Genomic DNA, 17,195 nt, shown 5'->3' with positions numbered 1-17,195 from the left:
CTCCAGAGTAGTGATGAAGAGACATAAAACAATTAAAATTAGAAATAAAGATAGAAATTCTGGCCCAAATCAACTCAAGCCCCTCATTATATAAATGAGAAAACTAGAATGTAATCCAAGACAGCATATGTAAAAGGGCTTTGCCAGCCTTAAGGAGGCGTCCAAATGTTGGTCTCTATTATTATTCGCCTCTCTGGGCCTCCATGTCCTTGTTTGACAAATGGAAATGCAACATAATATAATCTCTATTTTTTAACGTGTAATTTGAGAATTCAAGCAGCAAGCTTACATGTATTTTTCAAATCACAGAATAAATTTTAGAGGTAGAAGCATCTGGACCAAATCGTACATGACCAAGCATCCCTACTCTAACATACTCAGAAAGTGGTGGATTCCCCCTCACTGGAAGGCTTCACCCCACAGTGGCTGGGTGCCCGCTTATCAGATCACCCTGGACTAGATGGCCCCTGAGTTTCCTTCCACTTCTGAATTCTATGAATATGTGATTTTGTGACACCAGACAAATGGACATGCTTCAAGTGTCTGCTTGAAGACCTCCAATGAAGGAGACACCATTCCCTCACTAGTCGGCTCTGTCCATTTTTAGATAGCTGTCATGGTTAGGAAGCCTTTCCTGACCTCAAGACTAAAATGTCTGTTTTCTCTTTGCACATGTTGTTACTGATTCTGCCTCCTGTGATCAAACGGAACAAACCTAATTCTTTTCCACCTGACAGCCCAAGCTGTCCCTGAAGTCAGGTGTCATGCCCTTTCTGAGTCTTCTCCGGACTGGTCCTCATTCCTGCCCTGTTGAGGTTGCTGTCAGGCTCAGCATAAGAGGGGAAAAAAAGCTGATTTATTAACTAATATTTGAATGTTGAAGGGCAGAGCTCTTGGCAGCTTTTGGAGGTCATCATAGGCAATTCACGGAATGTCTGGGTCTTGCTTTCACTCAGGATGAGCTGTCACTTGACCATGCTTAGGAAGACGAAGCTTTTCAGAGGTTGGCTTGCTGTTTGTTAGCAATGTTTTCTTCTCCTTTGACATTTGCAGACATCTTCGTTGCTTTGTTTTGCTTTCCGTTTCTTGCATGTAAATGTTTTCTTCCCCCTGCTTTGAGCCAGTTGCCCTTTCTCCAAATTCTGGTGCAGAAATCCCTTATTGGGCACATTCCTTTGACACTTTACACCAAACTCATGTGAATATCTCAGAATCATGCGTTATAAACATAAAGCCTAATTAAGAATCAATATCAAAAGCAACAAACATGCTTTTAGCCTGGATTTCCAGCATGAAAATCAAAGGCAAAGCCTGCGTAGGGACCGGTAATTAGTTCCACGTTTGTTGGACATCATTTAGAAATGTGCTGGCACCCCAGTCTCAAGGATAAACCAGGACAAACTCCATTTGCCAATTCTTGTTCAAGGAAACAGCCATAGCAGGTAAAATATTAGTTCAAACAGGGCCATAACCTCTGACGGTTCAGAAGTAAATAAAATGAGCTTTTAATTTATGAGATGATGAGCAGCAAAGGAAAGAAATCTAAACATTCTGTTACTCAAAACACAAAAACACTCCTGCCTCTGTTATTCCATATCCGGTTCATTCTGTGTCCTGCCATGTTTAATGCCTTTCACACTGGGTTGTCTTGAGCCAGGCCCTGCCTGGTAAGTACCTGGTAACAAGATTGATTCTAAAATCCAAAATTCTAGGTTTGTGTGTGCACTTGTACATGTGTGAGCCAACCCTTCCTATATACTGATTGATGAAAAGGCATGTTCCAACTTACAAATACCATGTGCGGTAGGCATCCATCTCCATTTCATACATACCTTTCCTTCCATACCTGGTGATTAATAGTTTAGGCAGGCTACAGGTGACGAGCTGCAGAGACTGCACGTCTTTGGAGTTAAGAAGACCTGATTTTGAATCCTACCTCAGATGCTTTGCTACTTGTGTGACTTTGGGTAAATTATTTAATTTCTCAGCCTTGGTTTCCCCATTTGCAAAATGGGCCTATTAATAGCACTTACTTCAGTGGGCCATCCTGAGGATCACCAAGATAGCATATGTAAAGGTCTTTACCAGCCTTAAGGAGCCATCCAAATGTTGGTCTCTATTACTATTCGCCTCTCTGAGCCTCCATGTCCTTGTTTGACAAATAAGGGGCTTGGGCTTGATGGCATTTCCAGATTCAACTCTGAATTCTACGATGGCATTGTCCTGTGATTAGGTTATTTCAGAGTCCCTTCCACTTCTAAAATGCTGACAATCCAGAGGTGAACTGTCATCAGATTATGTCGAAGTCACATAAGATAGCAATGCTGCTTTCTTGGCAGTGGGACATTGAAGGTGCAAATCTTACTGCGATAATAATGTTAGCTGCTGTTATTTTTATTACTGCTTATAATCAAATAGAGGCAGCTAGGTGGCACCGTAGTACATAGAGCACTGGGCCTAGAGTTAGGAAGACTCATCTTCTTGAGTTCAAATCCAGCCTGACACTTCCTACCTGGGTGAACCCGGGAAAGTCACTGAGCCCTGTTTGCCTCAGCTTCCTCATCTGTAAAATGAGCTGGAGAAGGAAATGGCAAAAGCACTCCAGTATCTTTGCCAAGAAAACCCCAAATGTGGTCATAGAGAGTCAGATGTGATTGAAAAATAACAACAAAGGAGGGGGGCACCTTATTTTACTATGTGCCAGGCACTCTGCCAGGCTCTGGAGATATAAACACAATCCATATTGCCCCTGCCTGAAGTGAGCTTATATTCTGCCTATGCCTAGGCCATCTCTGGATGGGCACGGCAAATTCCTGAGCCCTTGGGGCTGAGCAATACTGCTCAATACTGGATATTGCTGTCATGGGGCAGTGAGGCTGAAGCACCAACTAGCCTCTTTCTGTTTATGTGTTTTAGTAGCAATGCCTAACATCCATATGGTTATGAAGCATAGAACATTACAACCTGCGGAGAATCAAAACTCAAGATAACCCCCAGGGCGGTGGAGAGATGTGTGGTAGGTTACAATGATGGACTGCCAGAAAAGTGATCAAAGATATCATCAAATGGGGAGAAAAGAAAGAAAACCAGGGAGGGGGCCAGAGGAGCAGATCGGACAGACAAAAGAGCTCTGAAGGCTGAATTTACTGTACATTTAAGGGACATTCACAGTTTCATGTACAATCTCCCTTTTCTGTTTGACTTTGTATATGAAAATGTTCATTTTTTTTTTGTATACACGATACAAGAATAATAATAAAAAACAAGAATAAAATACAAAATACAAAATGAAGAATGAAAGAAGCAAGACAAATGAAATCTGTGATCCAAAATGAATTGCATTTGTGATGTGGCCAGAATGCAGAAAATCAGATGGATTGTCTGTGCTCCACTGGCCCCCATGGAAAATTGGAAGAAAGAAGACTGCCTGTTTCTGTAGCTTTGCATAGGCTGTCCTCCCTGGCACTCCTTCCTTACCTTTACCTCTCAGAATCTCTCCATCACTTTTATTTTCATTAGATTTTTTATTTTTAGTTTACAACACTTAGTGTTACATGTTCTTGAGTTTCAAATTTTCTTCCCTCCCCTCCCTCCTCCCCCCAAGATGGCATGTAGTCTGATATAGATTCTACATAAACCTTCACATTAAATTTATTTACACAATAGTCAAGCTGCAAAGAAGAATTATGACCAACGAAATGAATCGTGAGAAGAAGAAACAAAACCAAAAATAACAAAAACAAAAGAGAAAAAGGAGAGCAAACAGTTTGCCTCAATCTGCTTTCAGACTCCATAGTTCTTTCTCTGATGTAGATAGCTCTCTCCATCATGAGTTCTTTGGAGTTGTCTTTTAACCTTGTATTGCTGAGAAGAGCTAAGTCTGTCAAGATTAGGTATCACAGAATCCATATATCAGTGGTTGTGTATAATGTTCTCCTAGATCTGCTCCCCTCACTCAGCATTATATTGTGTAGATTTTTCCAGATTATTATGAAGTCTGTATCTTCCCCATTTCTTGTAGCACAATAGTATTCTATTACATTCATACACCACAACTTGTTCAGCCATTCCCCAATTGATGGGCATCCCCTTGATTTCCAATTCTTTGCTACTACAAAAAGAGCCGCTATAAATATTTTTGTATATACGTGTCCTTTTCACACTTGTGTGATCTCTTTGGGATACAGCCCTAGAAGTGGTATCGCTGGGTCAAAGGGTATGCACATTTTTATAGCCCTTTTGGCATAGTTCCAAATTGCTCTCCAGAATGGCTAGATCAGTTCACAACTCCACCAGCAGTGTAAGTGTTCCAATTTTCCGACATCCTCTCCAGCATTTATCATTTTCCTGTTTTGTCATGTTAGCCAATCTGACAGCAGAGATGTAGTACGTAAGAGTTGTTTTGGTTTGCATTTCTCTAATCAGTAGTGATTTTGAGCATTTTTTCATATGCCTATAGATATCTTTAATTTCTTCCTCTGAAAACTGCCTGTTCTTATCCTTTGACCACTTCTCAATTGGGGAATGACTTGTATTCCTGTAAATTTGGCTCACTAATATAATAAAGATGACAATTTTACCTAAATTAATTTACTTATTCAGTGCCATACCAATCAAGCTACCAAAAAATTATTTTACAGAGCTGGATAAAATAATAACAAAATTTATCTGGAAGAACAAGAGGTCCAGAATATCAAGGGAATTAATGAAAAGAAATGCTAGGGAAGGTGGCCTAGCCATACCAGATATCAAACTGTACTATATAGGAGCAGTCCTCAAAACTACCTGGCACTGGCTAAGAAACAGTGGTAGGTCAGTGGAATAGGTTAGGTACACAAGACCCATAAGTAACCGACTATAGCAATCTACTCTTTGATAAACCCAAAGAATCCAGCTTCTGGGTTAAAAAAAATCACTTTCATAAAAACTGCTGGGATATTTGGAAAATAGTATAGCAAAAATTGGGCATAGACCCATATCTCACACCATATGCCAAAATAAAGTCAAAATGGGTACATGATTTAGGAATAAAGGCTGATACTATAAGCAATTTGGGAGAGCAAGGAATAGTTTACCTGTCAGATTTATAGGAAAGGGAAGAATTCATGACCCAGCAAGAGATAGCATTACAAAATGCAAAATGGATAATTTTGATTATGCTAAACTGAAAAGTTTTTGTATAAACAAAGCCAATGCAGCAAAGATTAGGAGGGAAGCAGAAAGGGGAGAAAATCTTTACAACCAATGTTTCTGATAAAGGCCTCCTGTCTCCATTCCTTTAATTGTTATCTCACACTACCTTTCCCTTTGTAAGACTACTTGATTCCCCCAGTGACTGGTGATTACTCTCTGAAATGACCTTGTGTTCTCTTTGTATATACTTTGTGCATTTGCCTTTTGTTTTCCCCAATTAAATGTAAGCTGCTTGAGGCCACCTTTCTCTCTGTGTCTTCAGTGCCTCCCACAAATGCTTGTTGTTTGATTGAGCATGCTGGTCATTTACTGTACAGAAGATCTTGGAGGATGTGGTCACAGTCCAAGGTTGATAAGTTGTTAATGAGTTGGGATCTATGGCCCTGGAAGGGTTACTGATGCTGATGAGATTGTCTGTCAATTAAAATATTGATATACTGTGAGCCTAGAACTTGCAGTCAGCTAAGAGAACTGAATTATAGAGAACCAAACAAGAAAGCAGGTTCTCAAGGCACCTTTTTACTTTGACTAATGGTTCACGATTACCAGATGCTCAACTTTGTTGTTTTATGAGGCCAAGGAAGTGAAGAGGGATCTTAGGGCCCTCTAAATTTGCTCTCTACAAATTTTAACATCTGGGGAAAAACCTAGGTTGTGTATTACGGTACATTTGTGCATAAGGCGGAAAGAACACTAGGTGGGGTCGTCAGGGGGCTATGTGCATGAGCATTTGGAGTGTATGTGCTGGAAAACTTCTTAGAGGTCCGTCGCGTATGGAACAGCCTTCTGACTGCCTCTGTGATGACCTACTGATGTTATCCCCTAGATACTTTCTCAGTAGAAGGGAGAAATGCTATTGCCTGCCACGTTGCCACTTGTAGTGCCTCTTCTAAGCCGCTACTGCCATATGTTGGCCCTCCACAGCTGCCATGCGATCTTTTGTCCAGCAGGGAGTGGCCAAGGCCCTCTCCTGCTGCTCCATACTACTAGATACATTTGAGCTCTCTCTTAAGTCACAACCACACTCAGCCGGCATAGCAGGAATTCTTTAATTCAGATCTGTCTTTTGAAACTTTGAGGCCTGCCTCTATTTGGGTTGAGATGAGTAAATCCCAAGTTCATGGCATCTAGCATTAGTGCTGCAGATTACCTCAGTGATTCACTTAGGAAGACTGGAGGTACCAGAGGGGAGTTTGTGGCCTTTGTCCTACGTTCTACAACTGTATCATTGTTCTTATATACTTGGTGGAAGGGGTGGGTTTCTTGATCAGGGTCATGTTGCAGCAGAAGGGTGTTCATCATCGTGACACTAGCATTCTGGGAACAGCCCTGAAGTCCAGTTCTAGGTCAGTGATTTATTACCTCTGTGACTGGACCCTTTGGGCCTTGGCATCCTCATCTGTAAAATGAACATACAAAAATAACCACTCTCTAAGGTCCCTTCCAGATAAATTTTGTGGAAATAGTTTCTTTTGCCATTGACCCTTTGGCTCTCCTCTATCAGATATATTGTCTCAACTCTATTGTGTGAAATTTCTATCTTTTTTGTTGACTGTGGGGCAAAGGAATTGGGAAAATTTCCTCCGGATAGTTTGGAAAAGGAAAAGACAAATGAACCCCAGCATGAAGGATTTGGCACCTTGGTTCCCTCCTTTCAAAAAAAAATATAAATTAGAACAAATGTTAAAATAGGATGTGTTGGTTTTAATTACACGCTGTTTATATTAAGCCTCAGGGCAGTGGCTCAGCCTCCTCATCCCATCTGACTCGATGATCAGTGTCCAGCACTTACTAAATAAATTATTATTCTGTAGAAGAAGAAAAAGAATGCTGTTGTTGTTTTTTGAAAGGCCTACAAAGGTACTTTATGAGTTTACGCCATTGATGAAAGGAACACCAAGAAAACTGTTATTTCAGTCAGTCCTAGGCAAGATTGGGAGATCCATCCTATTTTCCAAACCATCCCCATAGTTGAAAACCATCCTCTCTGTGGACCCTTAGACTGGCATAGGCTGCTCAGTGAAGAGTTTCTACATTTAAATGTGATTTGATTGATTCCCAAATATGAAAAATCTGCCCAGGGTCACAGATTCACATAAATTAAACTTATTCCATGAAACATTTCACCTAGGAAGGACACAAGAAGTAGATGGTATTCAGGATAGCCCAAACCCCAGATTTCTTCAAGATTTAATGAAAGGCACCAACTAGTTTGGCTTTGTAAGGATAATGTTTTCATTTTGTATTTTGAAGTGATCACAGGACCTGGTTTAGATAAACTCCTGAAAGATTATTTTATAGGCATCTTTTCTTTGACCTAAGTCCCAGGCTTCAAGAACATGATCTATGATTCAGTGAGGAGAAAGGAGATAGGAGCAATAGATAAAACTCCTCTGCAGATTTTCAGATGCTGATTTTGAGTTTTTTCCAACAAAAGTTTATAGACTGGGACAGCTCAAATCATAAATGTGACAACTGTAATCTCAAATAAAGCATATTACCATACTGCAAATCATGCCTGGAAATTTCTTTTTCTTGCAGAAAGCTTGCTAATCCTCAGACAATATGTGGGTTTTTCCATTTCATTTATGACACAAAATGATTGTGTTCCTTCTAAGCAAAAAGCAAAACAAAACAAAAAACAAACCCTATAAATTTTGGTTACAGACTATATTTTCAATATGTCACTTTTCCTATCCATTTTTCACAATTTCAGGAAGGCTAGCATATATGTAGCTTGGGATAGTGTTTTATGAGTGTGTTCATGGGAACCAGGGGAGGAGCCCACCCTCCTATAACCCCAAGCTCCAGGGCAAGTCATGGGAGTAAATGTTCAGACGCTGAAATGGATCCTTGCTCCCTCTCTAGTAACCCCTGAGAATGCACATGGCTTTAGAATTGGTCTGGAATGGAAACTTGTGAAAGCTTCAGAAAGGGGATTTCCTTTCAGCCACTGTTCTATCCTGCCTTATTCTTTGGCCTTAAGAAATGAAAAAAAAACTGCAAGGGTTCACTATAATTATTGGTGACTTGGTGGGGGTTTTTTTGTCATTTTTTTTTTGAAGAGGGGGTAAGGCAGGGCAATTGGGGTTAAGTGATTTGCCCAAGGTCACACAGCTAGGAAGTGTATCAAGTGTCTGAGGCCACATTTGAACTCAGGTCATTCTGATATCAGGGCCGGTGCTCTCACTGTAACACCTCACTGCCCCTGAGAAGAAGGCCTTCTGAGCAGGTGGAAACAACTCCTGGTATGTGTCTGCTGATAAAGTATCTAGGCTTGGGCCTATCTTCTTGTCAGTGGCCATCCTCTCTAAGGGCACTGGAATAGTTGCTGAGGTCTCCCTCCTTTAATCTTTTTTTGGGGGACAGGGCAATTGGGGTTAAGTGACTTGCCCAAGGTCACACTGCAAGTAAATGTGTCCAGTGTCTGAGGCTGTATTCGAACTCAGGTCCTCCTGACTCCAGGGCCGGTGCTCTACTCACTGCGCCACCTAGCTGCCCCCAACTTGGTGTTTTATTAACAACATATTTGAATTTTTTTTTTTTAAATCAGGAAAAAATGTTGAGGTGCAGAGATCCTGATCTGTTTGCATTTTGATCTGTATGTAAAATATATTTACAAATAGGCCATAGGTAACTGAACTCGGCCTCAGAGGGGGAAGAAACAGCAACAGGAAAACTACCTGGGTAACTGTGAGTAAATCACAGCCTCCTTGGACATGCTCATCCACAAAATGAGGAGATGGGTTAGCTGAGCTCTGAGGTCTAAATCTGTGATCCTGTGATGAAGTGATTGGACCTCCCTGGGCCTCTGTTTCCCCACCTATAAAATGAGGGTGTTGACTCTCTGGTTCTTGAGGTCCCCTTTAGCCCTAGATACCTGGCCCTGTGTCTAATAATAATAATGAGGATAATGATAATAAATAATAATTATGAATAAACTAAGAAAGCTTCTTGGTGTTTGGGAGCTTGGGGGATAGGAAGAGGTGTACCAGGTGTGGAGACTGTGTGTGGTTCACCTGGAGCCTGAATAGCAGGGCTTCACCTCCCTCTCATCAGGTCACAACTGCCTGCCCAGGGACCTGTCTCCAGACCATCCCATGCTTGGATTGTCTCCTCTGCTTACCTCATGCTGGTCAAATCCTTCTCTTCTGGGAGCAAAGAGCTGGAAACAAAGGGAATGCCCACTGATTAGAGGAGAATTGTACACCAAAGCAATGGGATATCACTGCCCTGGAAGGGACATGAGCCTGAAGAATCTAGAGGAGCATGGGAAAATGTAAGAACGGATACAAAGTGAAATAAGCAGAACCAGAAACACAATCTATACAATGTGAGCAAAACATAATGGAAATAACAAAAATGACACAGGTGATTTTTTTTAAAAAGAAGAAAGTTTATTAGCATGATTTTTACATTGCAAATGTGGTTGCAATCTTAACCCTACAAATCCAATGATAATGAACAATATTTGAGCCATAAGACTCCCCCACCCCCCTCCAAAAAAATGATATCCACACCTTCTCTTAGAAGTAAGATATGCATAAGTGATAAGTTTCCCTTCAACAGTTTTACTGAATTATTACAGGATCACAGAAGTTCAGTCTAAAAGGGGCAGCTTTTAGCCCAGCAGGGCAGCTTGGTGATGTAGTAGATAGCCCACCTGTCCCAGAGTTAGGAAGACATGAGTTCAAATCCAGCCTCAGATGCTTCCTATCCGTGTGACCCTGGGCAATTCATTTAACCTCTGTTTATCTCAGTTTCCCCAACTGTAAAGTGGGGATCACAGTAGCTCCCTCCCAGGGTTGTTGTCAGGATCAAATGAAATAATATTTGTACAAGTACCTGGCACAGCACCTGGCATATAGTAGGTACTATGATTTTTTAATTTATTTTATTTTTAATTTATGGAATAAAACAAGCATTTACACATGAAAATGCAAATCTACTATGCACAACTTGCCATTCCTTTGAAATACACAACAAAATTATCATGTAAATTTCTTTTTTCTCCCTCCCCACCTTAGAGATGGCTACCCTTAGACACAAATAAGTATTTACTTAAAAATTTATACACATATATAAATAAATATATTATATAAACACATGCATATGTATGTGCATATATGTAGATTATATATGTAAAATTATTCTATGCATACTTCTATTTATCAGCTCTTTCTCTGGGTATAGAGAGCATCTTCATATGTCCTTTTTAGTGAATTTGGGTATTTATAATAGTCAAAATGACTTATTCTTTCAAAATCATTCTTAAAACAATATTGCTGTTACTGTATACATTCTCTTGGTTCTGCTCATTTAGCTCTTCATTATTTAAAAATTATAACAAAAAAAAACAGGTGGTCATCTAGTCAATCCCCATTAATTTTTCCCTTTCCGTGTCCTCTCTTAATGCTGGGGCTCATCTTACTAAGGTTTGTCAGCTAAAGAGGGGAAGGAAAGATGCTGCTTCTGGCTCCAGTGTCCCCATCAGGGGCCAACATTGCCATATTCTATTCCAATGGCAGCTTTTTCCTCAGGAGGGAAGGGCTGGGAAGGGACCCTCCATTGGGTACCTGAGTCAAAACTGTCTTGTAGGAGAGATGGGCTTCCAAATCTTGGGCTATTTTTTGCAGAGGAAAGAGAGCATTCCAGGCATGGATGACAATCGAGTAAATGCCCAGAACCAAGAGACAGAATATCTTATTGGTGGAACAGCCAGGAGGCCAGGGTCACTGAATTGAAGAATTCCTGTTGGGGAATAAGAGGTAAAAAGACTGGAAAAGTATTAGCAACGCCCAGTGGCTTGGTGGTATAGGATTACTTGGATGGTGCCCCTGACCTTTCCCAGGAGCTAAGAACATATTTAGCCTAGTGACTTGGGAATGTGGTAAGTACATCTTCTCTTCCTTAACTCTTTCCAATAGCAATTCCAAGTTTCTCAGCTTCACCACTATATGGTTTCTACAGATACTCCTTGGGCAATAAGTTCCCTCCATGCGGGGATCCAGGCCCAGGGCAAAATCTGCAGGGCAGTGGCCTGAGCTAGACATTGCTGACCTGCAGATTTTCTCCAGGAGAAAAATAGAGGTCACCCCCATCTAGAATCACATTCAGAAATGATGAGTGTTGTGGGGATAATGGAGCTTTTGTTTGGGGAGACAAAAGTCATGTAGGCAATCAGTGGGGATGGCAAAGCCCAGCTTTACAAAAGAAGCTGGATGCTACATGGGGGATTATGAATTCCTAAGCTCAGAACCTGGAGTCATAAGCCATAGGTTCAAATCTTGGATTCACCACTTAATGCTTGCAGGATTCAGAAAAGTTACTTTGCTCCTCTGGGCCTATTTCTGTCCCTATAAAAAGAGGAGGATGGTCTAGGTGACCTCAAATGAAGCATCTCCCATTTCTACAGACAATGGCACATGAATTGAATCAATGAAAAGGTTGCATGCTGCCCTAAAAGGTTTGCAATCAAAAGAGGCATCTACCTGGACTCAGCGTCTATGCATTTACCTAACCCTCATTTTAAGGGATGAGAAATGGAGATCATGTAAGGGTCACAGTCAAAACTGAAGCTTTCAAGGACAGTAAACAGCTAGGAGGTAATAAAAGAGGTGGAGGAATGATGTGTGGAAGAGAGAAAGCATGACTGTTAACAATCCAAGTCATACTGCTATGTCTTTCTCTCCAGCGGTCCTCCATCTCAAGAGAATGGCACAAGTCCCAGAGTCAAGAAATTCAGAGAGGGAGAGAAACGTTGGTGGACTGATGGTCATTGCTGCTCTTTGGTTCCTCAATCTAAAGGTCTATTTTAAAGAAAATCACTTTTCGCAATGGCACATGGACATTCCATAGGCCAAATTTGTTGTAGGATCAATAAGGCATTGGGGCTTCAGTTTCATATGGAAGTTTAATGCACTTTTCAAAGGGTTTCTTCAGAAGGATTCTTCATGGTCTGTTTAATATAAAAGAAAAGAATTGTGACCACAAACATCTAGTTGAAAATAATTTGATAGGTCAATGGCATACTGAAATGCCTTGATGCAGCTTTGGAGAATTTCCATTGGCTTTGCTGTTGGGAGTCATTATACAGCTCTACTGATGTATTCACATTTTATTACAATACAGTGGGTCAGCCAATCTATAAGCTAATGAAACGGTCCCAGTGGCACAAGTGCAAAAGTTTTGGTGTTTTCCAAATTTATGATGTAATCAGTGTTCTAGTTGAGAAAATAATTGCAAACCACTTTCTTTTGCGAATTAATTCTCATACTAGTCCTTCCTTATACAAACAGCGTCTATACCCTGAAGTTAGAGTGAGAAAGATCTTAGGAACTTTCCAGCAGTATGTTGATTGGAAATAGCAGTCATCTACCTGAAATTAAAATCATTTTGAAAGAACAAAATAAACACAACTTAGATAAGAAGGGTAGCAGTTGGGAGAAAAATATTTGCTTCAAATATCCCTGATGATGGCATCATGTACAAACTATATAGGAAGGTATCAAATTTATAAAATCAATTAACCATTCACCAGTGGTCAGTGAACAAACAGTTCTCAAAAGAATTTATAGATTCCGAGAATTCTTAAAAAAAGAGTTCCAAGATATTAACAACCATATGGAAGGACAGCTAGGTAGTACAGGGGATAAAGTGCCAAGCCTGAAGTCAGGAAGACTCATCTTCCTGAGTTTAAATCTGGTCTCAGGTACCTACCAGCCATGTGACCTTAGGCAAATCACTTAACCCTGTTTGTCTCAGTTTCCTTATCTGTAAGATGAGCTAGAGAAGGAAATGGCAAACCACTCCAGGAGCTTTGCCAAGAAAATCCCAAATGAGGTCACTAAGAATCGGACATGACTGAAAACAATTGAACAGCAGCAGCCCTATGAAAGATTGCTCCAGAAAAACACAGATCAAAACAACTATGAGATTTCACCTCATACTCAGAAAACTGGCAGAGGTATCAAAAGATGGGAATCATCAAGGTTGGAAACATTGTTGAGAGACAGGCACACTAATACACAACCTTGCTGGAGCTGTGAATTGGTCCAACCATGTTGGAAAGCAATTTAGAATTATACTAGGAGGGTAATTAATAAAATAACAATAATTGAATCCACATCGCACTTTATGGCTTCCAGGACACTTTATGCAGATTCTCTCATTTGATCCTTACAATAACCCTATGAGGTTGTTATTATCTCCATCTTACATAGGAGGAAACTGAGGCAGGCAACGGTTGAGTGACTTGCCTAGGGGCTTTCAAAATCAGTCAAGAAAAGATGACAGGGCCTGAACTAGCGGGGCTCTGGGGGGAGTTTGAAAAAAAGGTAGTAGGAATACAAAATAGGAAGAAGGAGACAAGAGTGAGTGGTCTCAGAGAAACAGTTTGAGTTGGATTCAGCGACTCAGCTTGAGGCATAAGAAAGGAGTCAAAGATAACATAAAAAGGAGGTGAGTTGGGGATGTATAGAGAGTGAGGGGTAGCTAACAAATTATAGGACACAACAGTAATATTAAAGTGGAAAAAATGTGTGTGACTTCTCATCATTTCTGTTTCCTCATGCTTAAAACGGTCTCACTAAGACCTAACTCCTAATAGTAGCTATCCACTAAGCACCTTCTTTCCCGGGGTTTTTGAGAGGACCGAAGGAGATAGTATATGTACAGCACCAAATCTTAAAGCGATGTGAGCTTTGGTGACATCGGTGACAGCAATGTGCTGTTACTTGCTTGGACCTCCAACACATCCTTTCCATGCTGGACCACTATTACCCACCAATCAGAAAGAATTCAGGCAACAGCATCCATTGCTTCTGTTCTCCCCTCCATTCACCTCCCAAGCCAGATCTCAGGGTTCCCTTGTTGTTTCAACAATCCAGCTAGTAGCTGTTGTGGGGGTGAAAAACCAATAACAAGAACACTACCAGCTGCTGCAAAAGCCCAGGTTCTTTTGATCTGCTTTACTAAGGAAAGCAACGTCAAGGGGTTGACAAGTTTACTTTAATCCAGTGTACAGACATCATTCACTTAGTTCAGGGGAAAAAGCCAGCACCCTGAAGTTCAGAGCAAAATACAAACAAATTACAGACATTGACAAACAAACCAAATACAATTCATAGTTACCAACATCTAAGTTCAGCCTGGGAGCTCATAACAAGGGCGGGCCCAGAGTCACATGCGCCACCACGGCTGTGGGTAAGAGCTCCGAAGAAGAGAAAGCCAATACCTGGTTTTATATCTTTTTCAGAATCAAGGTTGAGTCACACATGCAACTCACCAATGTGACCTAGAATCGTCACAAAGAGGCGACTTAAACCCACGTGGTCTAAAAGCCTCTGATGTCCCAAACATGTCACACAAACTCATGTGTAAACTAGGCCCTCCCCTGAGGCAAGGAGGTCACCAAGGAATCCCAAATCTAATCAAGGAAACAAAGGCCAAACTCTTCAAAGGAACTTGGTTGAACTGAGTGCTAAGAGCCCATTTTGTTTACCAACACACTTGGGCAAAAGGAAAAGCCTCTTACCAAAAACTTTGGGCTTATGATTTGCAAGACTTTGTCCTGTACTCTCCTTTCCTGTGTGCTTTCTTAAACATTGACATATTAGAAAAAGAAAACACATCCCACCCCTTGCAAAATGAAGTTAAAAGTTCTGTATGTGATGTCTGTCTTTTAAGCTAAATACTTTAAAGGATCCCTTGGATAATCAAGCTTTGGAAATAACACTAGTAAAGAACTGAGGGAATGTTTAAATGTCTGATTTGTGTAGTTAATGTGTGTAGCATTTTCTTTGAAAGCTGGGCTCCCTTTACACCAAAAGGGGGTTTAGTGATGACCGATGTGATGGGTTGGAACGCATTTGTATACACTGCTTTCCTTACATTGCAGCCTATTGTTTGTTTGGTTTTTGTCTTGGTTTATTTGTATCAGAGGTCATTCATTCTCTAATATCTTACTCTGGTTGAGGACCTAAAAGAATATTTGTATTCTAAAGCAGAACAGGCATTTGTCTTTTGTTATTTAAAATGGACATATCCCAAATAGCTTGTAATTCTACCACATTACCTCTTCCCCCCACACACATTTTTTCCCCTTTAATATTACTGTTGTGTTTACTAAGCCAGATGTGGATCATGTCTTTGATTTATTTCTTCTAGAATTCATTAGTAAAAATCTACAAATTTTATAGAAAAATCTTCAAACGGAAAAATAAACAAACACAGTCTTTGTTCTCCATAATCGCCAAAGTCATTGCTGAAGTCCTATAATTTGTTAGCATTTCTTTAAACTAATAGTGCCTCAGTTCCTTTACTGATGTGGGAATTCCAGGAAGCATGCTGGGATAGGTTCGCAAGTGTGTCTGTTCTCCCCTAGTGCCACACGGCGGAGTATTGCTTTGTCTACGGATGATGTTTTATCACCTGTAACTCCCTATAGTTCTACTGTATGAATAGTAGATTGAAGTTTTGTGGAGTTGGTGGAAAAACTGTTTTGGTTTATTTACAGAGCATCTTCCAATTATAGTTCTGACTTGCTAATGTAAGGATCGCTTAAACCAAAATACTTAGAAGGTCTTAGACTCTCAGGAGTGGACGAGGCCTTGGAAGCCAGAGTCCAGGCCATACCTGAACAAAAATCCAATTGCAGAATGCTGAAGAGTTGCCCACCCAGCTTTTGCTGTACACCTGCCAGGGAAGGGGGCCATTACCTCCCCGGACAGCCTAGCTACCTCTTGCTCACCTTCCCATAGGAGTCCTTGTTCAATGTTTTTCCCATCCCACCTGAACCTGCCCCTATAAATTCTGGATGTTTGGAGCCAAGCAGAACAAGTAGATTCCTCATAAGAGCCTTACCTACCCTACAAGGCTACATTTATCATAAAAGTCCTTCAAATACTTGTAGACAGGTGTTCCCTAGAAGTCTCTGCACACCTCTACAATTTCCTTCAGGTGAAAAAAAATTCTATTCCAATCATATACCACAACTTGTCAGTCATTCCCCAACTGATGAACATTCCCTCAATTTGCAGTTCTTTGCCACCACAAAAGAGATGCTATAAATATTTTTTTTTCTACAAATAGATTTTTTTTAAACTTAACAACATCTCTTTGGGATACAGACCTAGTAGGGTATGGAGTTTTATAGCCCTTCAGACATAGTTACAAATTGTGCTCCAGAATGGTTGAATCAGTTCACGATCCTACCAACAGTGCATTAGTGTCCCAATTTTTCCACATCCCCGCCCCCAACATTTACCAGTGTTCTTTTTCTTTCATATTAGCCAATCTGACATGTCTGAGGTGATAAATAAATGATTCTTTGTTTATAAGAGCATCAAACAAATAATAATGATGGATAGACTCCTGTAGTTGATTCATTGGGTTCTCCTGTGGCTGCACCTAACAACTCTAACTTCCCAGAGCTTTAGGAACTATTATCTAGAATAAGTGACACAGATTTCCCCCCATGGGGAGAGCACAGATCCAGATAATAATGGAGGAGAGTTGCGAGTTTGGAAAGGAAATAAGTAAATAGGCATCAAAACCAAACATTTTTGGAAAGAACTTGAGTGGTTGGTTATTGTTCACTAAACTACAAAACAAGTCTTAGGAAACAAAATAATTGTATGTTTAGCTGTCTCCTTTGATAATGTTTAGCTTATAGGAGTTGTCTAATAGCTAAAAGAATCCAACATAATTGCTAGTTCTTATAGACATGATATTGAGGGTTAGTTTTCTTATGGTCCTTCCTTGGGGTCCTTGTACTTTGAAGGGCTCCTCTTTTGTTCCTACCTGGGTTGCCATTTTAATTTTTCCAATGTTCTGTCCAGACTAGAACCCACTGTAGGGAGCTCCGACATATTCTCTAATCTCTTTAGGTCGGAGGTCCTCTTATTGTTTTGGTACACTCCAGGGCGCCTTAGTGGAGGACAGAAGGGCTATGGTCCATGAGGTCACAAAGAGCCAGACGTGACTGCACAACAACAAAAGCA

This window comes from Trichosurus vulpecula, chromosome 5 (genome assembly GCF_011100635.1).
Source record: "Trichosurus vulpecula isolate mTriVul1 chromosome 5, mTriVul1.pri, whole genome shotgun sequence".
NCBI lineage: Eukaryota > Metazoa > Chordata > Mammalia > Diprotodontia > Phalangeridae > Trichosurus > Trichosurus vulpecula.
The sequence above is the reverse complement of the archived record's forward strand: the minus strand, read 5'-3'. Positions refer to the sequence as shown.